Below are 21,535 nucleotides of genomic sequence, written 5' to 3'. Positions count from 1 at the left end.
TGTTCTTGCATTATTGAGTGGCTGCCTTAAGTTAGATTATTTCTGCTCTTAAATTCTTGCCAAAGACAGTATGTTCTCTCACTGTATTTTTGACTGTCCGAACCTCTTCCGAGAATTTAAGTCTATTCTCAAGATATTTATATCTATTACCACCCCATCAATTTCATGCTCCAAGGTGGTTATGCCTCATAGACTGCCAATAAATTTTTTTCAGGGACAGTTCAGTGTCATCCTGAGCGTGAACCTCTGTTAGGGCTTTGTTTTGTAGGAGTGCCCATTCTTTCTTTTTGGGTACCCCCAAGGGAAGTAAGAAATATTTCTCAAGTGTGTATAGGATAGTGGTTCTTAACTTTTTTTCTTTTGAGGACACTCACTTAATCATCCAAGGAGTTCAACTGAATCATTATTACACATTTACGGAAGGTTTTTAAATGTTGCTTCTTTATTTATGGACACTTTATTAATCTCTCAATAAGTTTAATTTTCTGAGCAGCGCAGAGCCTATGGATTCCCGAACCACCAGTTAAAAACAAAATGCTGGTATAAGTTGGCCTGCTTTGTTGCACACCATAACACCATCTCTTTTAAGAAAATTGGGCGTGCCATTCAGCTATAATCCTATGTTGCTCTTCAATAGCTCAGAGAGCACCACTGTTTTACGCCAGCCTTGTCCCGGATCAGCTTTCGGGTTATCTCCCGGGTGAACATAAGGGTGCCCCATTTCTAAGCTCTCAGCTTTTTTGTAGCCTTCCCACCTAACTTTTGATACACCCTTCGCCCTGTTCTTTACCTGTATTCAGGAGTTTTTGGAGGCCTGCTTGTGTCCACAGTCCCTTGGACTCGTCCTCCTAAGTAGTGGGGCTACATTTTGGGCAGGCTGTGCTCTGCCATTCCTGTGCCACTGCGGCCCGTTTTTTAAAATTTCACCCTTGAGATCTCCTCCTCTCCGGCTCCAAGGTTTGTTCTCAACTGCCACATCAAGTTGGCCAATTGGGCTGTGCTCAGCTGTTACCTGCCTCCTCCTATTCCAGGAGTTGCCACACCCTACCCAACCCCTTGCTGCCTCCCTGCTGGGGCCCTGTTGATGTCCCAACTGGAGCCATGAATCATCTCTGTGCTCTCTTGTGTGACGGTATCCTTTATACGGTGGTCATTGCAATGTTGCCTCTGTGGTGGATTAGCCTGGTCTATCGCATCACTCCTCTGTGGCATTCTTTTTCTCTTTTTGCAGCACAGCTCTGTTTGGAGCCTTGTTTCAACCCAGTTTATGGCTCAGGGGAACTTAGATTCCCTCTCTTTATCATGATATTCGCTAGATTCTTACCATGCCGGCAGGCGCTTATATTTAAGGTGATATTTTCTTTCAACATCCCGGCCACTCGACCTAGGCTACCCACGCTTGATGCACTCTATTCCTAGCAGTCTCATCGTTATGCACTGGCCCCCTGTCTTTCAATTTGGATTTTATAGTATGCATTTTGTTTACCTCATTTTCATAAATGTTACTCTACCAATGTAACTGGCAAGAGTAAAGGTATGAGAACAGATAGTAAAGAATACACGGAAATGCTGTAGTGATGTATGAATATCCTATTAGATAAGTATAACTCTTGAATAGCAAATGCAGTGAATACCACAGCTAACTTGTGAAGTGATCTAGAAATATCATTGGTGGTACAACTACTTACACCACTAGCAGTTATGGGATTTGCTACTATCTGGCAGCATTTAGCGCCAATTAACTCAAATCACACATCATTCTTTCAAGAGTTCCTGTGAGGGGGAGGAGCCAAGATGGCGACCGGGACGGCAGCGTAGACTCCCGGCTCCGTGAACCTCCGCATCCCGCACGGATATCCTGCCTGAGATCCTCAACCTGTGCTACGTGGTCGTGTTCCTGAAGGAGAGGGGCTCCCGACTATGTGACTCCGAGGTTTCTAGCCGTGCTATCGCCGGAGAAAACTGCATCTGAACTTTGCGGCTTGTGCGGCCCTGGAGCCGGGACATCGAGTGGACGCCGTGGCCGGGTGGCAGTGCGACAACAGCGGCCGGTGGTGACTGGGTGGAGTCGGCCCACCGGAGCGGTGCCAAACTCGGCCTACATTTCAGCGTGGTCACTTCTACTGCCCAGTGTAGCTGACCGAGTGCATGACCGGGGGTGCAAATCTTAGATCCTCCGGTGACTGCCCCTGCCTTGCTGGTGAGCTGCCCGGCCGCCGTCCGTATCCTGCCCCGATCATTGCGGGCCGCCCCCGGATTTCTACGGGAGCTGGTCCGTGGTGGGGACGACTGTTGCCCGTGACCACGGATAGTTTTTTGCCTGCCCCCGGAACCCGGTCACCCGCGACGTGGACATCGCGACGCTTGTCCCGGGGTCCCGGCCCCGGTGAGGGTCGGGCATACTTGGCGGCCATCTTGGGTCGATGAAGCCTACCATCCTGTCCGCTGGGCCGCAGCGGGCCTGTGAGCGTACGATTTTTGGGAGTGTGGCGGCGAGATCACAGAGAGCTGAGCTGGGGTACGGCGACCTCCTCGAGGCTCTTGGTACTCTTCACTCCTCCTTGGTTCATGGGTTCGTGATCTTGGGGAGTAAGCTCGATGGTGTGGCGTCGGAGTTGGGGCAGTGGCGGCCCGCCTGTCCGCACGAACACAGAGTCTACCCACACTGCGCGCAGGAGGACGCTGTGGCGGCCACCCCTGAGGTTAGTACACGACTGGACGCCCCGGCCAGTGTGCTACAGTGTGTTCGACCTTCTGAGGGCCTGATCTGTCCCGGAGGCGTTGGACCTGAGTGGGATGTGGTGGCCTCATCCCGTGCATGCCCTCCTGCGACCCAGAGACAACTCCAGCAACTAATGTCTGCTTTGGCTGCTTCTGCCTTCCTGAACCTTGCGTGCAGTGCAGATCCTGGGGCAGCACTGGGAAGCCTGTTTCCTCACGCGGCGGACTGTGTTGATGCTCAGAGACTTCCACCCCGCCTGTGTGCGTCGCTTCTCTGTCGTGGTTGGACATTCCTCTGCCTAGGAACATTGGGTATGGTGCTGGGTCGAGGGGTTGGCATGGGCAGAATTCCACAGAGTGGTCAGGGATGAGGCTGGCCCCTCGGGGGTGGTCGCCTAGTGGACGGGCGGGCTTGGGGTGGTGTGCTCTCCTGACATGGCTACTGGCACAATAGGTGCATAATGCTCCCCATCGTGGTTTGAGAAGATTGTTTTTGTGCTGTTCCTTGTTCACTTTAGGGGAACCTTACCGTGCGGGAGGGAGAAGCCGGGGGTCTGTTATGAAGGCCCTCCGCCAGTTTATAAATACTTTCTCTACCCCCCCGTCTGGTGGGGGTCCTTTCCTACTTCTTTTTCCCTATTCTCCTACATTTCGGGTCTGGTTCCAGGGCGACAGGCACACTGCTGGGGGGGGGGGCCGTACTCATCTGCAGAGGTGCAGGGTGGGGGGTTGGGGGAGGGGATTCTGTATTCTTTCATCTTTTTTTCCATGGCCTCCTTTTTCTTCTCTGATTCTTTTTGTTTTTCTTTTTCTGGGATCAGCGTGATACACCTCCTTTTGCTATGCCTCGTTGCCGTTCCATGTGTTCACAACTTCCGGGGTGTTCTTGGGGAGTTCTGGCGGGGGACTGCGGGCGCAACTGTATACTATGTTTTTCCCCATCCTGATGTTCTTGTGTTTGCGCCATTGACCGAATAGATTGCTGTAAATCGCTAACGTTCATTACTCTGCATATCCGTGATCGTTGTTTTAAAATTGCTTGTCACCTGATCCTTCTGCTTTGTTTCATCATAAAATGAAAACCTCTTTCTCCTGGTGCCCTACTTGGCTGTTCACAGTATTAGCAGCATGATTTTGCTCCCCGAAGTGCTGCCTGTGTTTATACTTGTCGTTATTGCTCTGATTGCTTAGCGGCCGGCCCTGGGGGGTTGTAGGCCCATACTTGTTCTTATTGAACTGTCAATAAAGGTTTTCAAAAAAAAAAAAAAAAGAAAAAAAGAGTTCCTGTGATGGCCCTGTAGGAATGAAGCATTTCAATGAGACACCTAGGACCCACTATTCCCTTTGGCTATCTGACCCCTATTAATTAGACACTAACAGTGATAAGCATGGTAAATGAAGGGGAGGTGGAAAGGAACAAACAACAACTAGAATGAAAAATGCTAAATAATATATGAATCATCACAAGTTTGCCTGTGGAGAAAAAAGTCCAGAGCATGAAATTTGCCCCAGAGCTTCCGTACAGACCACTCCCTAGTGATGCACACCTACGTAATAGATACCTGGTTTCTGCTAAACTCTAGCTTGCTGAAAATGAGGTACACACACTTAGCGACCCTGCTGCTCACACACAACCCAGAATAAATACATGCAATGAACTCAAGGGTGAAAACTGCATACTCATCTGGGGTAGTAATCGCTATACAAATGCAATTTAAACCTTCATTCAGGAAGTCATGCATTTGCCGGTCAGCCAAATTCAATTAATTTAAATTATATTTTATTTTGCCTTTTTATGCCCAAGGAAAATCAAATATGGAATAAAACCCATACTTACATAAAAAAACTAAATTGAAAAGCTAACACAGAGCTTTTAAAAATATATTATGAAAATTGTAAAACCAGCCCCATTAAAAGTATAAAAACACAATTAAAATCAGATTGAGCGTTTCTGGTAACAGTGATGTAAGGAGGAAATGGGAAGTATAACATCAACAAAATAAAAATGGTTTTAGCTTCTGCCTGAAGATAAGATGATTTATTTTTTTCTGAACATTTCCTACTATAAAACACCATGGTTTACGTGGCAGTCGCAAACATAAAATTGTATACATTCAAAGGCCATAAATAGGGTGTGCGTTCTGATAAAGCGTAGCCAGCGGCCCTGTTGTGGATGCCACTAGCGTAAGGATTCTGACAGCAGAACAAAGTGAGGCTCTCAGGAACGCAATGGATCTAGCATTTCTAAATGAGGCGTCAGGCTGCCGGGTTGGAGAGCAGGACATCAGCTGGTTCTGTTGATCTTTAAATGAACCCCTGCCTATAAGCAACTCAAGGTCTACTGCCTCAATAGGATGGATACACTGTGTTTGTCGGCTAGCATAATGGGGCCCGAGTGGATGTCTATATTTAGGATATTTATTCTTGTTTCCTCAAGAGGAATCTAAGAATTCACTCATCTCTTCACAGTAAACGTTTCTATTTTCCACGGTGACTCATCAGTAGTGTCTGGGTTTTTTCTCAAAATGAACTTATTCATATAATTTGCCCTTTGGACTGCTGTTTCTCTGATGTTTTTCTGTACCTTCATCATTCTCATCTTGAACACTGATCAGCGCAAGACAAAATGGTCAAGCGACTCCCTAATCAACATAGGAAGGTGTAGGATTCACCCTAAAATGTTCACCAACTCTCTAGTACTTTCAATGGTAAACTGTGCTTATTTGTAACAATGAACCCTCCTTTCTTCTATTAGGTCTAGGGTTAGCTTATGTGATTGTGGCTATCTCCTAAAGGAGAAAATGCATTTCACTGTGGTCGATTTTACAGTCTATTTGTAAGCACAGTGTTCACTTGGGCTTGCCCGGAAAATGCTTCTTTAGACACAATAGCAGTGGTACATGTCGTATTCTCACTGGTATTAGTACTGGTGCCATGTGAGTGACATTCCATTTGAGCATCAAAGACTATCCATAAAATGCATGCATACTAATACTGATCACAAATTAATCACATGAAAGCCATAGAACTGGGAGAACTGGTTTCCTACATTGGACTGTCTTTACCTTCTCTTCTAACAAGAGCAAATAGGCTGCAGTAATTTGCCCAGGCAAGCCCAGGAGCTGTGGGCTGATAAGACACAGCTTCAGCTTAGTTTAACTAACAAAGGTGGGCTGGATTCAGTGCTACCAGATCTAAATGAACACTATTATCCTTTGCATTAAGTGTGTGTGTGAGTCACACAGTTGACTACTGAGCTATCTGTTGGAACTATCATAAAAACACCTATTGTTCCCACGGTGAAGCAATGTTCTAGTAACCCCTCCAATCTCCTAAAGAGCAAATAATCTTGAAAGGATGGGGACAGGTAAAGATGAATGTGAAACCTTAACACACCAGCATAGTCTAAGCTCTTGAAAAGGTAGGGTTTATTACCTAGGCAGGATCTGCCCTTGTCTGCATTGGAATGATGGCACAGAAAGAAAGGGCTAAAACATAACAAATATTTCTGTTGTATCCTCATCCTAACTATCTAGATATAAAAAGAGATGCACTCATAGCCTATAATAAGATCTCTGAACATAAAAGCTTTTGATTTCCTCTGTATTTTGACAGGTCAGGCAAGAAAAGCATCCATTAACTTGTTGGACAATAACTCAAGTAGGGCATACTTCAAAAATGTTAACCACATACATGGACACCCCCAGCGCTCTCTCTCAAAAGTGTTAGTATATTGTGTTCAGTGTATCCAGGTTTTTCAAAACATTTCTGGTTCTGCTTCTAGTGCTGATTAGCAGAAATTAACCAAAACAACTAGATTTACTGCATAGAAAGGAATTGGTGCTGTTCTCAAGGTTCTGCACGTTGTTGTTAGTTTGACCAAGATTTACTTTAGTTTATCGTGACCATGGGTGATGTAAAGAAGTGTTTTAATGACAAAAGTTGACACAACTACAGCACCAAAATTGCTTTACGCCAAAGACTGCAAAACAAAAGATAATGCAAATTGGGGCTAACACCCAATCGCACACATCCTAACTGCAAGCTACTAGGTGAAGCAAAATAATCAAGAACCAAAGTAGGAGGTTCAAGAAAATAAGATACTGATGTAGTAAATGACCTGAATGAAAGCAATAGTGTTGGCTCCCAGAGCTCCTACAGAATCTTTAATGTTCTCTAACAGTGCCTGCATCTAGGTCTTTTTGGAACTGCCCAGCGTGCATGCATGTCACTATAGTGTTGCTTTAAAGGGTAGGTATTCCAGTGAAGTGATGTCTTAAAGGACCTCCCTGAAGTCCACGAAGGTGTTATCCAGTCGTTAGATAAGAACTGACATCCAGTTAATGTATTCTACAGCAATTAATGTCTCGATGTTGTCAGTCTTCTTCTGCAGGTCAAAATTAATGAATGCTAGACCATCCTTCTATAGTTTTGATGTGTTTCTCTGACAGTCTGCGATCCTCTGACCAAATTGAAATACTTTATACTCGTTTCCATGTGAATGCCCCTCTGTCTGTGATTTTTCTTTTGGTAGTTGGTGTGCTAGTGCCGCTTGAGATTGACACATCTGGCTGTGCTGTTTCTATTGCCCTCTGTGGCGGTCAGTGTCACAGTCTCCAGCAGAGTCATGATGGTTCTAACTTTGAAACAGGATATAGGTTATCATTTGAGCTGCCAGCATCCTATATTGGCTGATATCTTCAGAGGAAGTGGCTGCACCTAAACACAAGTGGAACATATTGCAATTTGACTTACTGTCAAACAATGACCAGCATGTTTATGCCCTACTTTTAGGGTTGCTATAGCTCTACAAGGGGGATTTACATGGCATATAAATTGATGAAATAACTGTTCCGGGGCTTGATCTGGCTGGATGGTGCAGACAGGTGTTGTCGCCCTTTATGCATGCACGCAATTGGATTTAGAGTTTCTCCTTTGTTCCACGCATTAGTCATAGTAAGCAACAATTAACTTGCCTATGTGCCCTTCGTAAAAGGTGTATGTCATCTCTCCTTTTTTAATACTCACCTTTTATTGTATAAAAATCGGGAAACCCTCTCAGATCTTCTATCCCAATGGTCTAATTGTGAATTTATTAAATACAATTTAACGATGTTGTATGATAGGGAGCATCTTCCAACATTTAATAAAGCCGACTGTCTTTCCATAATTGACTATACGATATTGTCAGATAAACTCGCAGATCAAGTTCAAAGCTATGAGGTTGTGCAAAGGATTGAGAGCGACCACAATCCGCAAGTTTTTACGATCAATTTACCCTTCGAGTATTTACCAGAGACTAAAATATTAAGATCGGCCCCGGTCACTTTTAATTTAAAAAGGTTAATATGGAATGAGAAAACAGAGAAAGATATTATTGACTTTCTCTCTCTTCTAATCCTAAATGCACGGGTCGAATACTCTGATGGAATCTCGATGATTGCCCTTTGGCCAACCTTATGTGAATCTCTATTGAATAAATTCCCCAATAGGGGACGACCTGGGGGTGGAATTTTGAATCCTAGGAACCCGGGTTGGTTTTCCCATCGTCTATTATATCTGAAACGATCTCTTAATAAATCAATAAGATCGGTATATAGAAAAGCTAAGGGATCTTGTTACTTCATAACATCGCTTAAAATCAGAAATTTAAAGAGGGGTTACAAGAATGAAATCTGGAGGGCTAAACGATTGTATTATGAAGAGTCATGGGCTAAACTCCATTACGCATGTAAATCTAAGGACCTGAGAATGTTTTGGAGCATAATTAATAATTTAGAAAATGGAAATTTTAGAAATACAAGTGCCAATATAGATGAATTAAGCTGGATACATTTTTTTAATAATAAATTAACTTCCCGAAGCCAACTGATAAAGGAGTTTGAATGTCTTGATTATAAAGGTAAATTGGAGCCAGTTGAAGGGTGTGACCCTTTTGGTGTAAGGGACACACCAGGCTCTACGAATATTAAGTTATGGTCGGTAGATAAAGTTAAAAAGGTTTTACTTAAAATTAGATCAAATGGAGCCCCTGGACCTAATGGAATGCCGAACGCTATTTTTAAAGTCAAAATTGAGTATTGGCTAGAGTTATTAACGGTCCTCTTCAATGAAATTCGTAAGACAGGCTGTATTCCGGATTCATGGAGGGGAAGTATAATACAGCCGATCTACAAAAGTGGGCCCCAGGAGAATCCTGCAAACTATCGTTTAATTACCCTCACAGACGTAGATGCTAAAATATTCGCAAGTTGTCTGTTAGAGGAGTTGGAGTCTTGGGCGGAAAAAGAAGAATTGATTCCAATCTTTCAGACAGGATTTAGGAAGGGAGAATCGACTCTTACCAATTTGATTTTATTGTCTTTACTAGGAGAAAGAGCCATATGTAGGAAACAAAAATTGTACATTTGTTTTATTGACTTAAAAGCCGCGTTTGATTCTGTACCCAGAAATATTCTTTGGAAAAAGTTAATGAATTGGGGTATATCAGAAACTCTTTTAAAAATGATTAAATTATTGTACTCAAATACCTGGGTGCAGGTCAAAATCGGCAATGGTAGACATACTACCCGCCGCCTTGAGACAAATCTTGGGTTAAAACAAGGATGTGTGCTCGCTCCTTGTCTTTTTAATTTATTTATGTCTGATCTCCCAACCCATTTTAATGACGTAAATTCACATTCCCCTTCTGTAATGGGTAAAGAAATTAAATACTTACAGTATGCTGATGATACTATTTTACTTAGCCAAACTATGATAGGATTAAAAAGATTAATACATTCTTTTAATATATATGTAACCCAAAATGGATTAACAATTAATATAAAAAAAACAAAAATTATGTTATTAGGAAAAGGCAAACTTGGGGTAAAGGACTTGAGTATCAATGGTTTGTCTGTGGACTGTGTAAAAACTTATAAATATTTGGGAATTACATTTGATGAATGCTATCATTCAGACAGCACTTCAATAACTTGGAGGCTAAAGGCTCCTCACTTGCCTTCGCATTTCGAAAGTTAAGAGATAAATTAGTATGCCCCAATTATGACCATCTACTTAAAGTTATGAAAGCAAAACTTATTCCCTCCCTGGATTATGGGTCTATTATTTTTAAGGGTAGAGACGTGAAAGTATTGGAGGCCATAGTTTCAAGGACATATAAATCAGTCTTTAGGATTCCTAGTCAGATTTCATGTGCCAATTTAAGACTGGAATTTGGCTTACGGAAACAGCTCTTAGTGCGTAAAGCATCATTTGTAAAAACACTATTGGCATTATCTAGAGCCAAGGAGGGCACGTTGGCCAATATGTGTTGGAGCGAGATTTCGACCAGTGAATACTCTAGAAGCTGGCAGGATTATTTAGCTGAGTGTCTCCTAAAATTCGAATGTCCCAAATTGGAAGACGAAACAAAGAGTAAAATGGATTATAAAAAAATCATTAATTCAACCGTCGCCTTGCTGTCAGAATTGTCGGATAAATAGGAGCTGAGAAAAAAAAAACACTTTTGGTCTATTGCCAATTGTTTCGACAAAATGTTGGCCCAACCTTATTTACTTTTTCATCACCAAAAACCCTTAATTAAGAAGAAATTTATGTTATTAAGGTTTGGAATTTATCCAACCAAAGATGGAACCCCTAAATGGGAGTTCAAATGGGCATCAAATATTTGTCGGCTGTGTGGGCAGTATGACGAAACCTTGCTGCATATTGTAACACTATGCCCAAAAATGATGAAGGAACGAAAAATAATTTTAAAACCTATTTTTAAAGAAATGGGACTTAGGACTTGTAGATCGGCATTAATATTCTGCCTAAGTGGTGTCAACGTCTATATTATACACCAATTTGTAAAATTTATACTTGCAGTGGAAAAGAAATTATGTAAGGTTGACACCCAAAGTATATGTTGAATTTGTTAAGGCTGTAAATGATGATGCTGTTGTTTTTAAGATGATGATGAATTATCCTTATGGCACTTTTTAATTGTTTGTTTTTATAGTACTACCTTTAGATAATGTACTAATTGTTTGTTTTAAAATACTACTTTTAGATAACTGTTCCATTTATATTGTTTATTATTTTTATAGAATGGCACATGTGCACTTTATTCTTGAAAACTGCCACGTCCTGTAAACTATTTTAAAAATGAAATAATAATGTTGAATTATCCCGAACTGGAAAAAGTTAATTGATTGTGGTCAACTTTATGCATTGTATCCTGGAATGTTCAATTAGGTAATGTGTTTGGTTTGTATTTATTTTTGTCCTCTTTTTGTAATGGTTTTAATTAATCAACAAATAAATAAATATTCATTCCTTTGTTCCACGCATTAGTCATAGTAAGCAACAATTAACTTGCCTATGTGCCCTTCGTAAAAGGTGTATGTCATCTCTCCTTCACTATGATACACAGTTCAATTATAGGGGTTGAGTTGAACATATGGAGGACATGTATCGTCTCTGAACAGTCAGCTTCGCTGCTTGTGGGTTGATGTCGGTACAGCCTGACTCGCGCCAGTGGATCCGGAGGGCCAGGACTTAGAGGGTTCAGGCCAGCGCGGGCCAGTGGAACCATCAGGGTTTATATTTATGAGCCTACCCCCAACTAGAAGTCCACAACTAGACTTGGTTGGGGCCTTCTGTCATCTTGAATGCACTATTTGCAGTTTGGGCGGCAGGCCATTGCCAGGCAGCTCGGGGGAATGGGAGTTTGGTTCTTTGCAGGTTTACAACTTAGTTTTGTTTTACTTTGAATGCAGGTATGGTGCTGCACAATGTTTGGAGGAGCAGTTGAGGGGGATGAGAGGCAAGGGATGGTTCTGTTATTATTTGAATAATGCACACACAAGGACACTGAAGATTCTGACATGGAATATTAGGGGGATGGGGACGGCTGTCAAATGTCACAATATGCACAGGTTTCTCCGTAGAAGTGGGATACAGATAGCCTTACTTCAAGAGACCTATTTAACTCACAGTGAAACCTGAAAATTGCATAGGCACTGGAGGGCACATCATACTCCGCACATGCTAGAGGGGTGTTTAATTTGTGTTCGAGCTGGGGTGGCCTTTGAGCCCACCCGCACGGTAATAGATAAAGATGATTGATATAGATTCTTGTCAGGGAGGCTGTGTGGACAAGAGATTATCTTGAGATGTATATATGCGCCCAATCAGGAACATGTTCCCTTCCTGCAAAGCCTTTCTGCACATATAGCTGATGGGGCAGAGTCGGAGGTAATCCCGGGTGGTGATTTTAATTGTGTAGTGGATGTTTCATTGGACAGATCAGACCCACCGTTGTTAAGGGCCCAGGCCCACTGTACAGCAGCAGGATTTAGGGACTTGATGAACCAATGGGGGATGGAAGACATCTGGAGGACACAGCATCCACAAGACAGAAATTGCTCATTCTGCTCACTGATACACCAGTTACATACACGGATCGACACCTTTCTGTGCTCCCCGAACCTAGGACAAAACATCACACATACTGAATACCTAGGCCATACATTTCCAGATCATAGTCCCCTGATATTGACCCTCCAGCCCACGAGACGGCGCCCATTGATCCCGGTGTGGTGCCTTAATGTGCAAATGCTGGAGAACACCTGCTTTCGGGAGTCACTAAGCCCCGCCGCAGCCACATATTTTACTTTGAATGCGCAGACAGCCTTGACAGTTTTAGTGGAATGGGAGGCTTTTAAATTGGTGACAAGAAGTTGTTGCCTGGGGCAATCAACTCGGGCCCAACGGGAACTACACCAGGAAATAAAATTGTTAGAGGATAAATTACACGAGTTAAGTGATGCACAGAATCAGGGTCCAGCGCAACAAAAGCAACTGAAGGACACACAGACATGGTACTATCAGGCCCTGGAACGATTGAGGTGTTATGTTAATAAGGGATACTTAACTAGAGCGCATGAGGAGGAAGGGAGACCTGGACGCCGATTAGTTCGGCAAATTAAACCAGAGACTCAGGGCTTCCCAATCAACCATGTGCGCACTAACACGAATCAGTCGATTCATGATCCTGAGAGCATTTATGACCTCTTCCGAGACTATTACTAGAACCTATATGAGTTGCCCCCGCAGATCCTGCAGGCAGACCAGTTAGCTTTCCTGGCACACCTGCCTCTGGTTGTACAAGACCTGCAGGATAGGGAGGCACTGGGCCCTCCCATTACAGCCCAAGAGATTCAGATAGCCATGGAGTATGGCCACTGGGAAAACCCCGGGACCGGATGGTCTACCAGCAGAGTTTTACTCAGCACACGTCTCGACCTTGGCTCCCCGACTGGAGTCCATGTATGCAGAATTATTTCAAATAGGGCGACTCCCTGCTTCAGTTAGGGATGCAATGGTGATCCCCCTCCCTAAGACAGTCCTAGAAGGGGCACAGGTATCCGACTTCAGGCCCCTTTCCATGCTCACCACAGATTTTAAAATACTGAGTAAGACGCTGGCGCTTCGGCTTCTGCCACTCATGTCTGGTATAATTAAAAGAGATCAAAATGGCTTTGTTCTGTCCCGTAATACTTCTAATAATTTGTGCAGACTACACTCAGTACTATATCATCCTGATGTGCAGCTACTACCTGAGGCAGCTCTCCTGTCGATAGACCTGGAAAGGCCTTTGACACTGTCAGGTAGGACTTTTTATTTGAAACAATGACACGTATGAGTCTGGGGGATGACTGGGTTAAGTAGGTGCGTCTGCTCTATGGCCATCCCACTGCCAGGGTTCAAACGGGCAAGGTGGTCTTAATGAAATATCAATTATTCTGTGCTACAAGACAGGGGTTCCCGCTGTCGCCCCTCCTATTTGCTCTTGCGATTAAGCCACTGGCGGCATTGTTCCATCAGGGGAGTCCAGGATTGGGGCTGTCGGTGGGAGGCCGGGAACATATCATCTACGTATCATCTCACTTTATGCTGATGACCTCCTAATTTAAGTTAACGATGAAGTGATGGGCACCGCAACAGCATTCGACCTCCTAACACAATTTGAACATGTGGCTGGCTTGCGGGTTAATAGACAAAAAACATATGTGTTCCCGGCGTCACCAACTGACCCTCGCCCTGCGAACCTACGGCTGTATCTCAATTGGGCTGCCTCCACTTTTAAGTACCTAGGGATTCATATTTTTCACTCCTTGGAAGACCTGCGGGATGGAAATCTTCCATGGGCATTTCGATCCCTTAAGGCTTGTGTCCCATTCTGGTGTTCATTGCGTCTTCCAATTATGTCCCATGTCTCGTTGTCAAAGATGGTCATGTTACCACGCATTTGATATTTGTTTGTCAACATCCCAATGGGAATACCCACAGGTTGGTATCAGCAGCTTGACGCCTTGCTCCGAGACCTGATCTGAGAAACAAGGAAGCAGAGGGTTTCACTCAGCACACTGCAGCGCCCAATGGCGAAGGGGGGCTTGGGAGTACCGAATTTTTAATATTACTACCTGGCCTCCCAGCTACAGTGGCTTGCACAGGGGTTGGAGGGCATGGATGCGGTAGGAACAAATTTCACGAATTCGGGGGACCACACCCCCCTACTGCTGGCTAAAATGCTTGACCCTACTCTGGTGATTGTGCACCAATCCCTGTTACTGTATTGTATTGTATAGCGAATTTGTAGAGCACAACTTTCACCCAAAGGGTACCTTGGCCCTAGCGTATGTGACATCAACACCCCCAGATGGAAAGAGGTGGATTTGCGATGAGCGTTCTCCCAACCGCAGGACTAACATCTGGGAAACAGCTAAGTTTTAACCTTCTTTCTAAACTGCAGGAGGTCCTGAGACTGTCTAATTTCTAATGGAAGTTTATTCCAGAGCCTTGCGGTGGAAGTGCTGAATGCTCTGCCGCCTGACTTCACTCTTCGGAATCTAGAAACTCGCACCAGGTGGGCAGAAGACGAGCGAAGACACCTCATTGGAATGTACCAGGTGAATTTCTCCTGTAGGGGCTTAGGCCGTGAACCATGAAGGGCTTTGAACACTATACAAAGGGATTTAAACTGAATTATTTGTAGTATTGGCAGCCAGTGCAGCTCTGCAAGGGCCAAAGAATCCGATGAGCGACGTGGCTTCATCAGGGCCATTTTGGCCGCGAAAGATTGCACTCTTTGAAGACGTTCAATGAGGAACATTGGAGACTCCAATAGCAGAGCATTACAGTAATCTAGCCTACTTAAGATAATGCAGTGAGTTGCTTTAGACTGTGTGGACCCCCACCTGTGGATATGGCTATCCTGAGGTTCTGCACCAGTTTTCCCTTGATGCGCCTCTTCCAGCATGCTCCCTGTTTTCTAGTTCATCCACTGACCTACCGAATGCATACCACCAGATTTATACAGCCCAGCAATGCATTTCACCGTGCAGCTTTCTTGGCAGGGGGGAGCTTGGAGGACAGAAGCAACTGGAGTTTGATGAATTCTCATATGAGATTTCTACCTCCTCTTACTCTGTTGAGTTTCTGCTTCTTCCCTTTTGCGCTCCATAATGTTTCCTGGCTAACCAGCTTCACTTTCTGCACTTGTCTACCAAATGTTTCTATTCTGAGGGTCTACTTAGTAGAGTTCAAATACTCTGTTCTCTGCTGTTTTGCGCTATATCATGGACTGCCAGTATTGGGATGCAAATGTCACTGTGCACTATTTTTTCTTCGCTGTGAGATAAGTTGTAAATTTGACGCTGAGCTATTTCTCATTTTCGTGCAAAGCAGTACTGCAAAACTACTTGTATTGCTGTCCAACGGTTAGTAAACCTGAGCCTTTGTCTTCAGTTAGCAATCATTGCAAAGTCCTCCACCATTAGGATGTCTTAGAGTTTGAGGGCTATAATTATCGCTGATCTTTATTAGAGATGTTCAGCTGTATTGATCCATCTTTATTTTTTTACTCATTCATGTATTTAATCATATTTTTATAGAAAGCTGCAACTGGTATCATTCTTATTTAACCTATTGTCTGATATGAGTGGCAGTGCTATATGTAAAGCATCACTCATGCAATAGAAATCTATGAAAACATTGGCACTGAAATATAAACACATGGATATCTGCAGCCGTTGTAACCTTCCTAAGAATCTTATTACCCCACATCTGTCCTCCTCGTTATAGCCCTTACAGTGTGAGGTTGCCCCTTCTCCCCAGAACACTTCCAAAGCTTTCTTCTCTTTCTAATACATTCAATAGCAGCATGCATATAAGATCCATCCCTCCTCCCCTGCCTCTTGTTCTTGCTTTTGCTACCTTCCTCACGCTATACAGAGCAGGGATTTTTGGAGTACGAGTCGGTGGCGACTTACTGTTCTGCTGCTGCTGTACCACATTTTTTTAGGAGTTTTAGATATCGCAAACTTGACCCGAAGGTATCAGAACGCTTTACATGAGTACCAGTTGCGCTACACAGACACATTATATTGTTAGGCAGAGGGAGATTAAGTGATTTGCCCAGCCTGTTGAGATTCCCTGCCGATACTCATACCTGAGGTTGCAGCTCTAGCCTTTAGGCCACATTCTCTCCTAAGTCCCCAGGTGTTGCAGTTGAGGTGGTGATGCTATTTGTAGAGGAGTTTGTACCGAGAGTCTTCATTTTCTGCCGTCTCTCGCCACCATCCAATGCTAAACTGAGAGCGCATGCCATGGGAGACATGCATCTAGGTGTTTTTAATAGCCAGTGATCATCACGTTGTCAGTGATACCCATATTTAGGTAGTTGCTGCTATAGTGCAACTCACGGAGTAGAATGGATGAGCAACCATGTTACTCGACATCTAGCATTTCACCAGATCAGATTGTTACAGTTTCTAGGGCAGATTTGCAAGTCCTAATTGATGATGCAGTATCTAGGGCCCCGGGTCAGCCTGCTGAAAATAGGCTTGGTAAACATACACTTAATACCAAAGGGAATGAAAGACCTTTTACAGAAAGGGGCCATAATACCAGTTAATCAAGAGGAAAATTATCAAGGCTTTTATTCCATAAATTGTTTATTCCAAAGCCAGGGGGAAAGTTCCAACGGGTGTTGAACTTGAAAAAAACTGAACAAATTGGTCAAGAACTTGACATTTAAAATGATCTCTCTCCAATGATAGCAGAAGGGCATTACCTAATGACTCTGGACTTTTGGGATGCCTATTTTCACATAATGATCCATTAGGACTGTCAGAGGTACTTTCACTTTGCAATTGAGGACGATCATTATTAGTTCAAGGCTCTTCCATCTGGTCTGGCCAGTTCATCAAGACTCTCTCCTTCCTGGGCTTGCTACTGAAGGAGAACAAGTCGGGTCTTTTTCTGACTCAAGTTAAGATTATAGGTGCTTTGTTCGACATAGAAAAAGAAAAAGTGTTTCTGCCCCGGGAAAGGGTGAAGAATCTACAGTTACATTTGCACTGTCTCCTACAGCAGTCTTCAACTTCAGCTCAAGAGTAGCTACAGGTTCAAGGGATTATGGCAGCCTGCACAGCAGTAGTCCCATGGGCTTATTTGCATCTCAATCCCCCATTTAATATATCCTGCCACACTAGTCTTCGGCTTCAGTCGATTATGGAGAGATGGTTCCTGTTTCTCATCACTTGATTCCTGTTCTTCAATGGTGGTTTGAGCAAAGTGGTCTCCCTATGAGAGTGCCTTCCTTTTATTGTAACCACATATGCAGGTGTTTAATTAAAATTTTTATAAAGTGCCCGAATCAACCCCGAAGGGGTATCTCCACACTAGAGCAGTACAAGAACAGAACCAACAAAGAACTAAACGGCAAAGAGTTCTTTATTAAGGAGTTTCCTGAAAATCAAAAGATCATCGCATCTCTGAAATTTTAGGGGGAGTTGATTCCATAACATGGGGGCCTTATAAGAGAAGGCTTTACCTCCTGTACGGGATTTCTTGAAGCGAGGAGTAATTAGGAAAGATTTCTCGTCAGAGCGTAGGGTCCTACCCGGCTGGTAGGGGATGAGTTTATCAGCTAGGTAACTGGGTCCTTTGCCATTTAAGGCTTTATGTACAACCAAATCCGGTGTCCATGGGAGACAAAGTCTTTTCCTTGGAAGGCAGGGCAGGTCCTCCGGGTTCTTGAGGTTGCAGGCTGAAGGACACACTGGGGTTTTGCCTCTGCAGGTTCAGGGTGGGGACAGGCTGGTAGGGCTGGGGCCAAGTCAGTAGACGTCCTCCTCTTCCCAGCTTTGGTACAGCTGTTCGGTCCTTCTTCTTCTTTCCTTCTTGTGGTTTCTTCTCTGAGAAAGCAAGCTTCAGGGTTGCCTCTAAATACTAGATTTAGAGGTGTTACAGGTAGTTAAAAAGGTTGGGACTAATGGGTCTCTTCCCTGGGGTCGGTACACCCCCTATTATGCCACCCTCCAGTGGGAGGGGGACATATACCTTCACCTCACTTGTTTTTCCCCGCAGGTTTTCCCGCCCAAAGTTGGGGTCAGAACAAGTGGGGACCAGTTGCTGAAGGCAGCAAAAAGCCTGGGGAAGCTCACAAAGGCGGCAAGCCTCTGAAGCTTCCCCTTCATGGACCCTTCCCATCCTGGGGGAGGAGGCTTGGCACGTCGTCCAAGGATGTGTATTGGTTCAGGCCCCCGAGAGCAGCAGGCTCTCGACCCAGGGCTCCGGAAACATGTCTGGTGGTGGCAGCAGAAAGCAGACACTCAGCCTGGACACTAGTGGTAAGTCGTTTTTTAGAGCGCATCTCTAAGATGCCCTCTGTGTGCATTTTTCATTAAATCCCACACTGGAATTAGTGTGGGTTTAATGTGCTGAGCAGTTTGATACTAAGCTTCTCAGTTTTCAGAAGAGCCATTATGGTACTGTGGAATTCGTAATGACAAGCTCCCAGCAGCATATACTCTTAATGGCAGTACTGCACTTACAATGTCTAAGAATTGGCTTAGACACTGAAGTGGTACAGGGCTCATGCACCTGTACCCTCACCACTGGTATAGTGCACCCAGCTAGAGGGGTGGATGATCTATGCCAGGGCAGTGGGTTGTAGGCATGGCACACAGGGATGTGTGCCATGTCGACTCATCACCTTGTTCTGCACCAAAACACGCAGACTGCAAAGGCAGTGTGTGAGTGTAAAGGTACAAGGCCTCCAAGGGTGGCACAATAGGTGCTGCAGCCCTTAGAGGCCTTGTCTGGTCACAATGCACTGGGTACCTGTGGTACCATTTACCAGGGACTGCCCTGTGGCCAGAGAGTGCCAATTTGGTTTGGTCTTCAATGCAGTTTTAGGGAAAGAACATAGGCCCTGGGTACCTGATTGGCAGGAGCCTAGGGCACACTCAGTCAAAGTACATCAGCAGTTCAGCAAAAAGTGGGGCCAACCATGCAGAAAGAGGGTACTTTTTCACAGTTTTTTCAACTGGGCAAGAGAGAACAATCTACCTCTAAACATGGGCATAGGCTTGATGGGCACCTTGTGGTGGATCCGGACTTGATTCCCCAGCATGCTCCTGCAGCGACACGTTAATCTTTAGTCAGGGACCAGCTGGGCACTTGAAAAGGAGTGCTCTGTTGTTGTGGCTTTACAAGGAGCTAGCCCAAATGCTCAAGGAATCACTGAAGTAGTTTGCAAAGTGAGAGTTAGGTCAGCCCCTGGGGACTCTCTCTATGCCTTCAACAGTGGCTTAGTACTTATTTTGGAATCCTGGGGTGCTGCAGGTGCAGTCCTTCCTGGTACAGTCTTTCTTTTTGTAGTACAGATTCTCAGCAGGAGCAACTCCTTTTACCGGCCATTATTTTTGCTGACTTTTAGGACTATGTGCAGTTAACTACAGCTAAACAGCAGAAAGTGTCTGTGCTCTCCGTCTAAAATGTACAGTACACTGGAACTCCGTATTTAACTTCCTGGTAGGTTCATCGTAAATGGGGCCTAGAGTGTGTCTATAACCTGGAAAGAACTTCATATGTGGGCTACAATGTATATTTACACCACACACATGTGACAAAAATATATGTGTCTGCAAGGAGCACCACAGATCTAGCCTGCTGCTGTTAAAATACCCTGCAGTGAAACTTGGCAGAGAATAATGCCATAGCCATGTAGGTAGAGCCCATTTTTCTATGTTCATATATTACCCTTACAGTATGCCTTGTAAGGGCACAGAGCTAATGTATACAAATAGGACACACTGCATATTGGTGCTAGTGTACTTTCACAGTGAAATAAAAGCCCAAAGTTTTTTTCCTGTGTAGGCCTTCTAGACCAACCCCCAAGTTTAGCATTGAGAATGTTTTTATAGTTTTCACTGCTTAGATTTGAAAATCAGATTTAATGATGAAGTCAGATTTTGATATCTAAGGCAGAAAAGTGACTTCCCCAAATATTATATATACCTTAGGATGCCTGAACCATAAATGCCTTAGGATCATCATACCACACATAAAACCAAGAGAGCTAGAATATGCATTCTTGGCAAGGAGAAATAATGACCCTGATTTGAGTGAAAGTTGCCTGCCTAGGTGTTAAACTGCTGAACACTTAGCAGGGATTAGCTATCTTGCTGTGGACAGGAACTGTTGAAAGAACAAACAGCAGCTTGAGCGCTACCTCATTTGATTTGGAGATGCCAAAGAGCGCTTCATTGCCAGGACTCTCAGAGAGCCAGGCTCTAGTCAAAATATGAGGGAAAAACAGTTTTCCCTCTCAGGTGAAAAAAGAGCACACCTAATTAGGGGAGTGGCTTGGGAGTCAAGTCTATCTGATGGCAGCTTGTTTTTGCCATCTTGAAACAGGGACTCCTGGATAATTTTACAGTATGGCAAAGAGGAAGCGCTGCAAAAGGAGCTGGGGACTTTGAGAAAATAGGTAGTACGAGGTGGCGGCATTTCTCCAATCATTGGATGGTGCACAGGATAAATCTAGCAATTCTAGCACCTCCTCAGAACATTCCAGGACCATACGAAGAAGACAGCCTGCTTGGAAGAAATCCTGACTTTTTACTCCTGCTGGAACTAGAGGACTCGTACATGGACTTAAGGTATCCTGAATCCTGCTCGCAGCCTGGAAGTAGAACTGCTTGGTTGGCTTCCTGTTTACCTGCTTTAGTGACACAAAAAAGAGTAAGGATTCCTGATTCCAAGAGTGCCCAGCTGACTAAAGCAGAGTAGACTCTACAGCATACCTAGCTGGAGGGAGACCAAGTGCCCAGAAGCCTGTCCTGTTGAGCTAGATAGACTCTAGGTTGTAAGACTTATCATAAAAAGAATTCCCTTAAAATGTGTAGAATTCATAACTCCTGTTCCCCTTAACCTTATTTTGATGGTCCTAGTGTATTTTCTAAAATGATCTACTGCTCCTCCCATTGCTATCTGGGGTTGAGCAACGTTTCACTCAGAACTGTGTTTTGATTTGACTAGGGTAGATTTACTTATCTGGTGGGAGTACCCTACCCAAATTAAGTAACCCCATCTCTGACAAATACATCTGCAAGAAGCCGCAGGTGGCCTGCTACCAGCAAAGAAAGTGAAACTACTCCTGACAGTAAGTAATTTCAGAACTGCTGTTCATGCACTTGAACTTGTGTTTGGATTGTGGCAATGCCCTAATGCATGACCTTTCAGGCTCCACAACAGCCTCCTTTAAGGTTGTCCTACACATCACATGTCTCATCCATGTGCTGAAGAAATCGGATTACATACCTCACATGGAACTCTATTGGCTCCCCTTACTTCTCAAGCCATCTTCAAAATGTATTGGTCATTTATAAAGCAATCACAACCAGCACTTCCCTCATGTGGCTGACAAGCTCACCATTTCTGGTGGCATTCGCCAGACCTGCATACAGAACACCAT

The sequence above is a fragment of the Triturus cristatus genome, chromosome 7 (genome assembly GCF_964204655.1).
Source record: "Triturus cristatus chromosome 7, aTriCri1.1, whole genome shotgun sequence".
NCBI classification, from domain to species: domain Eukaryota; kingdom Metazoa; phylum Chordata; class Amphibia; order Caudata; family Salamandridae; genus Triturus; species Triturus cristatus.
The sequence above is the reverse complement of the archived record's forward strand: the minus strand, read 5'-3'. Positions refer to the sequence as shown.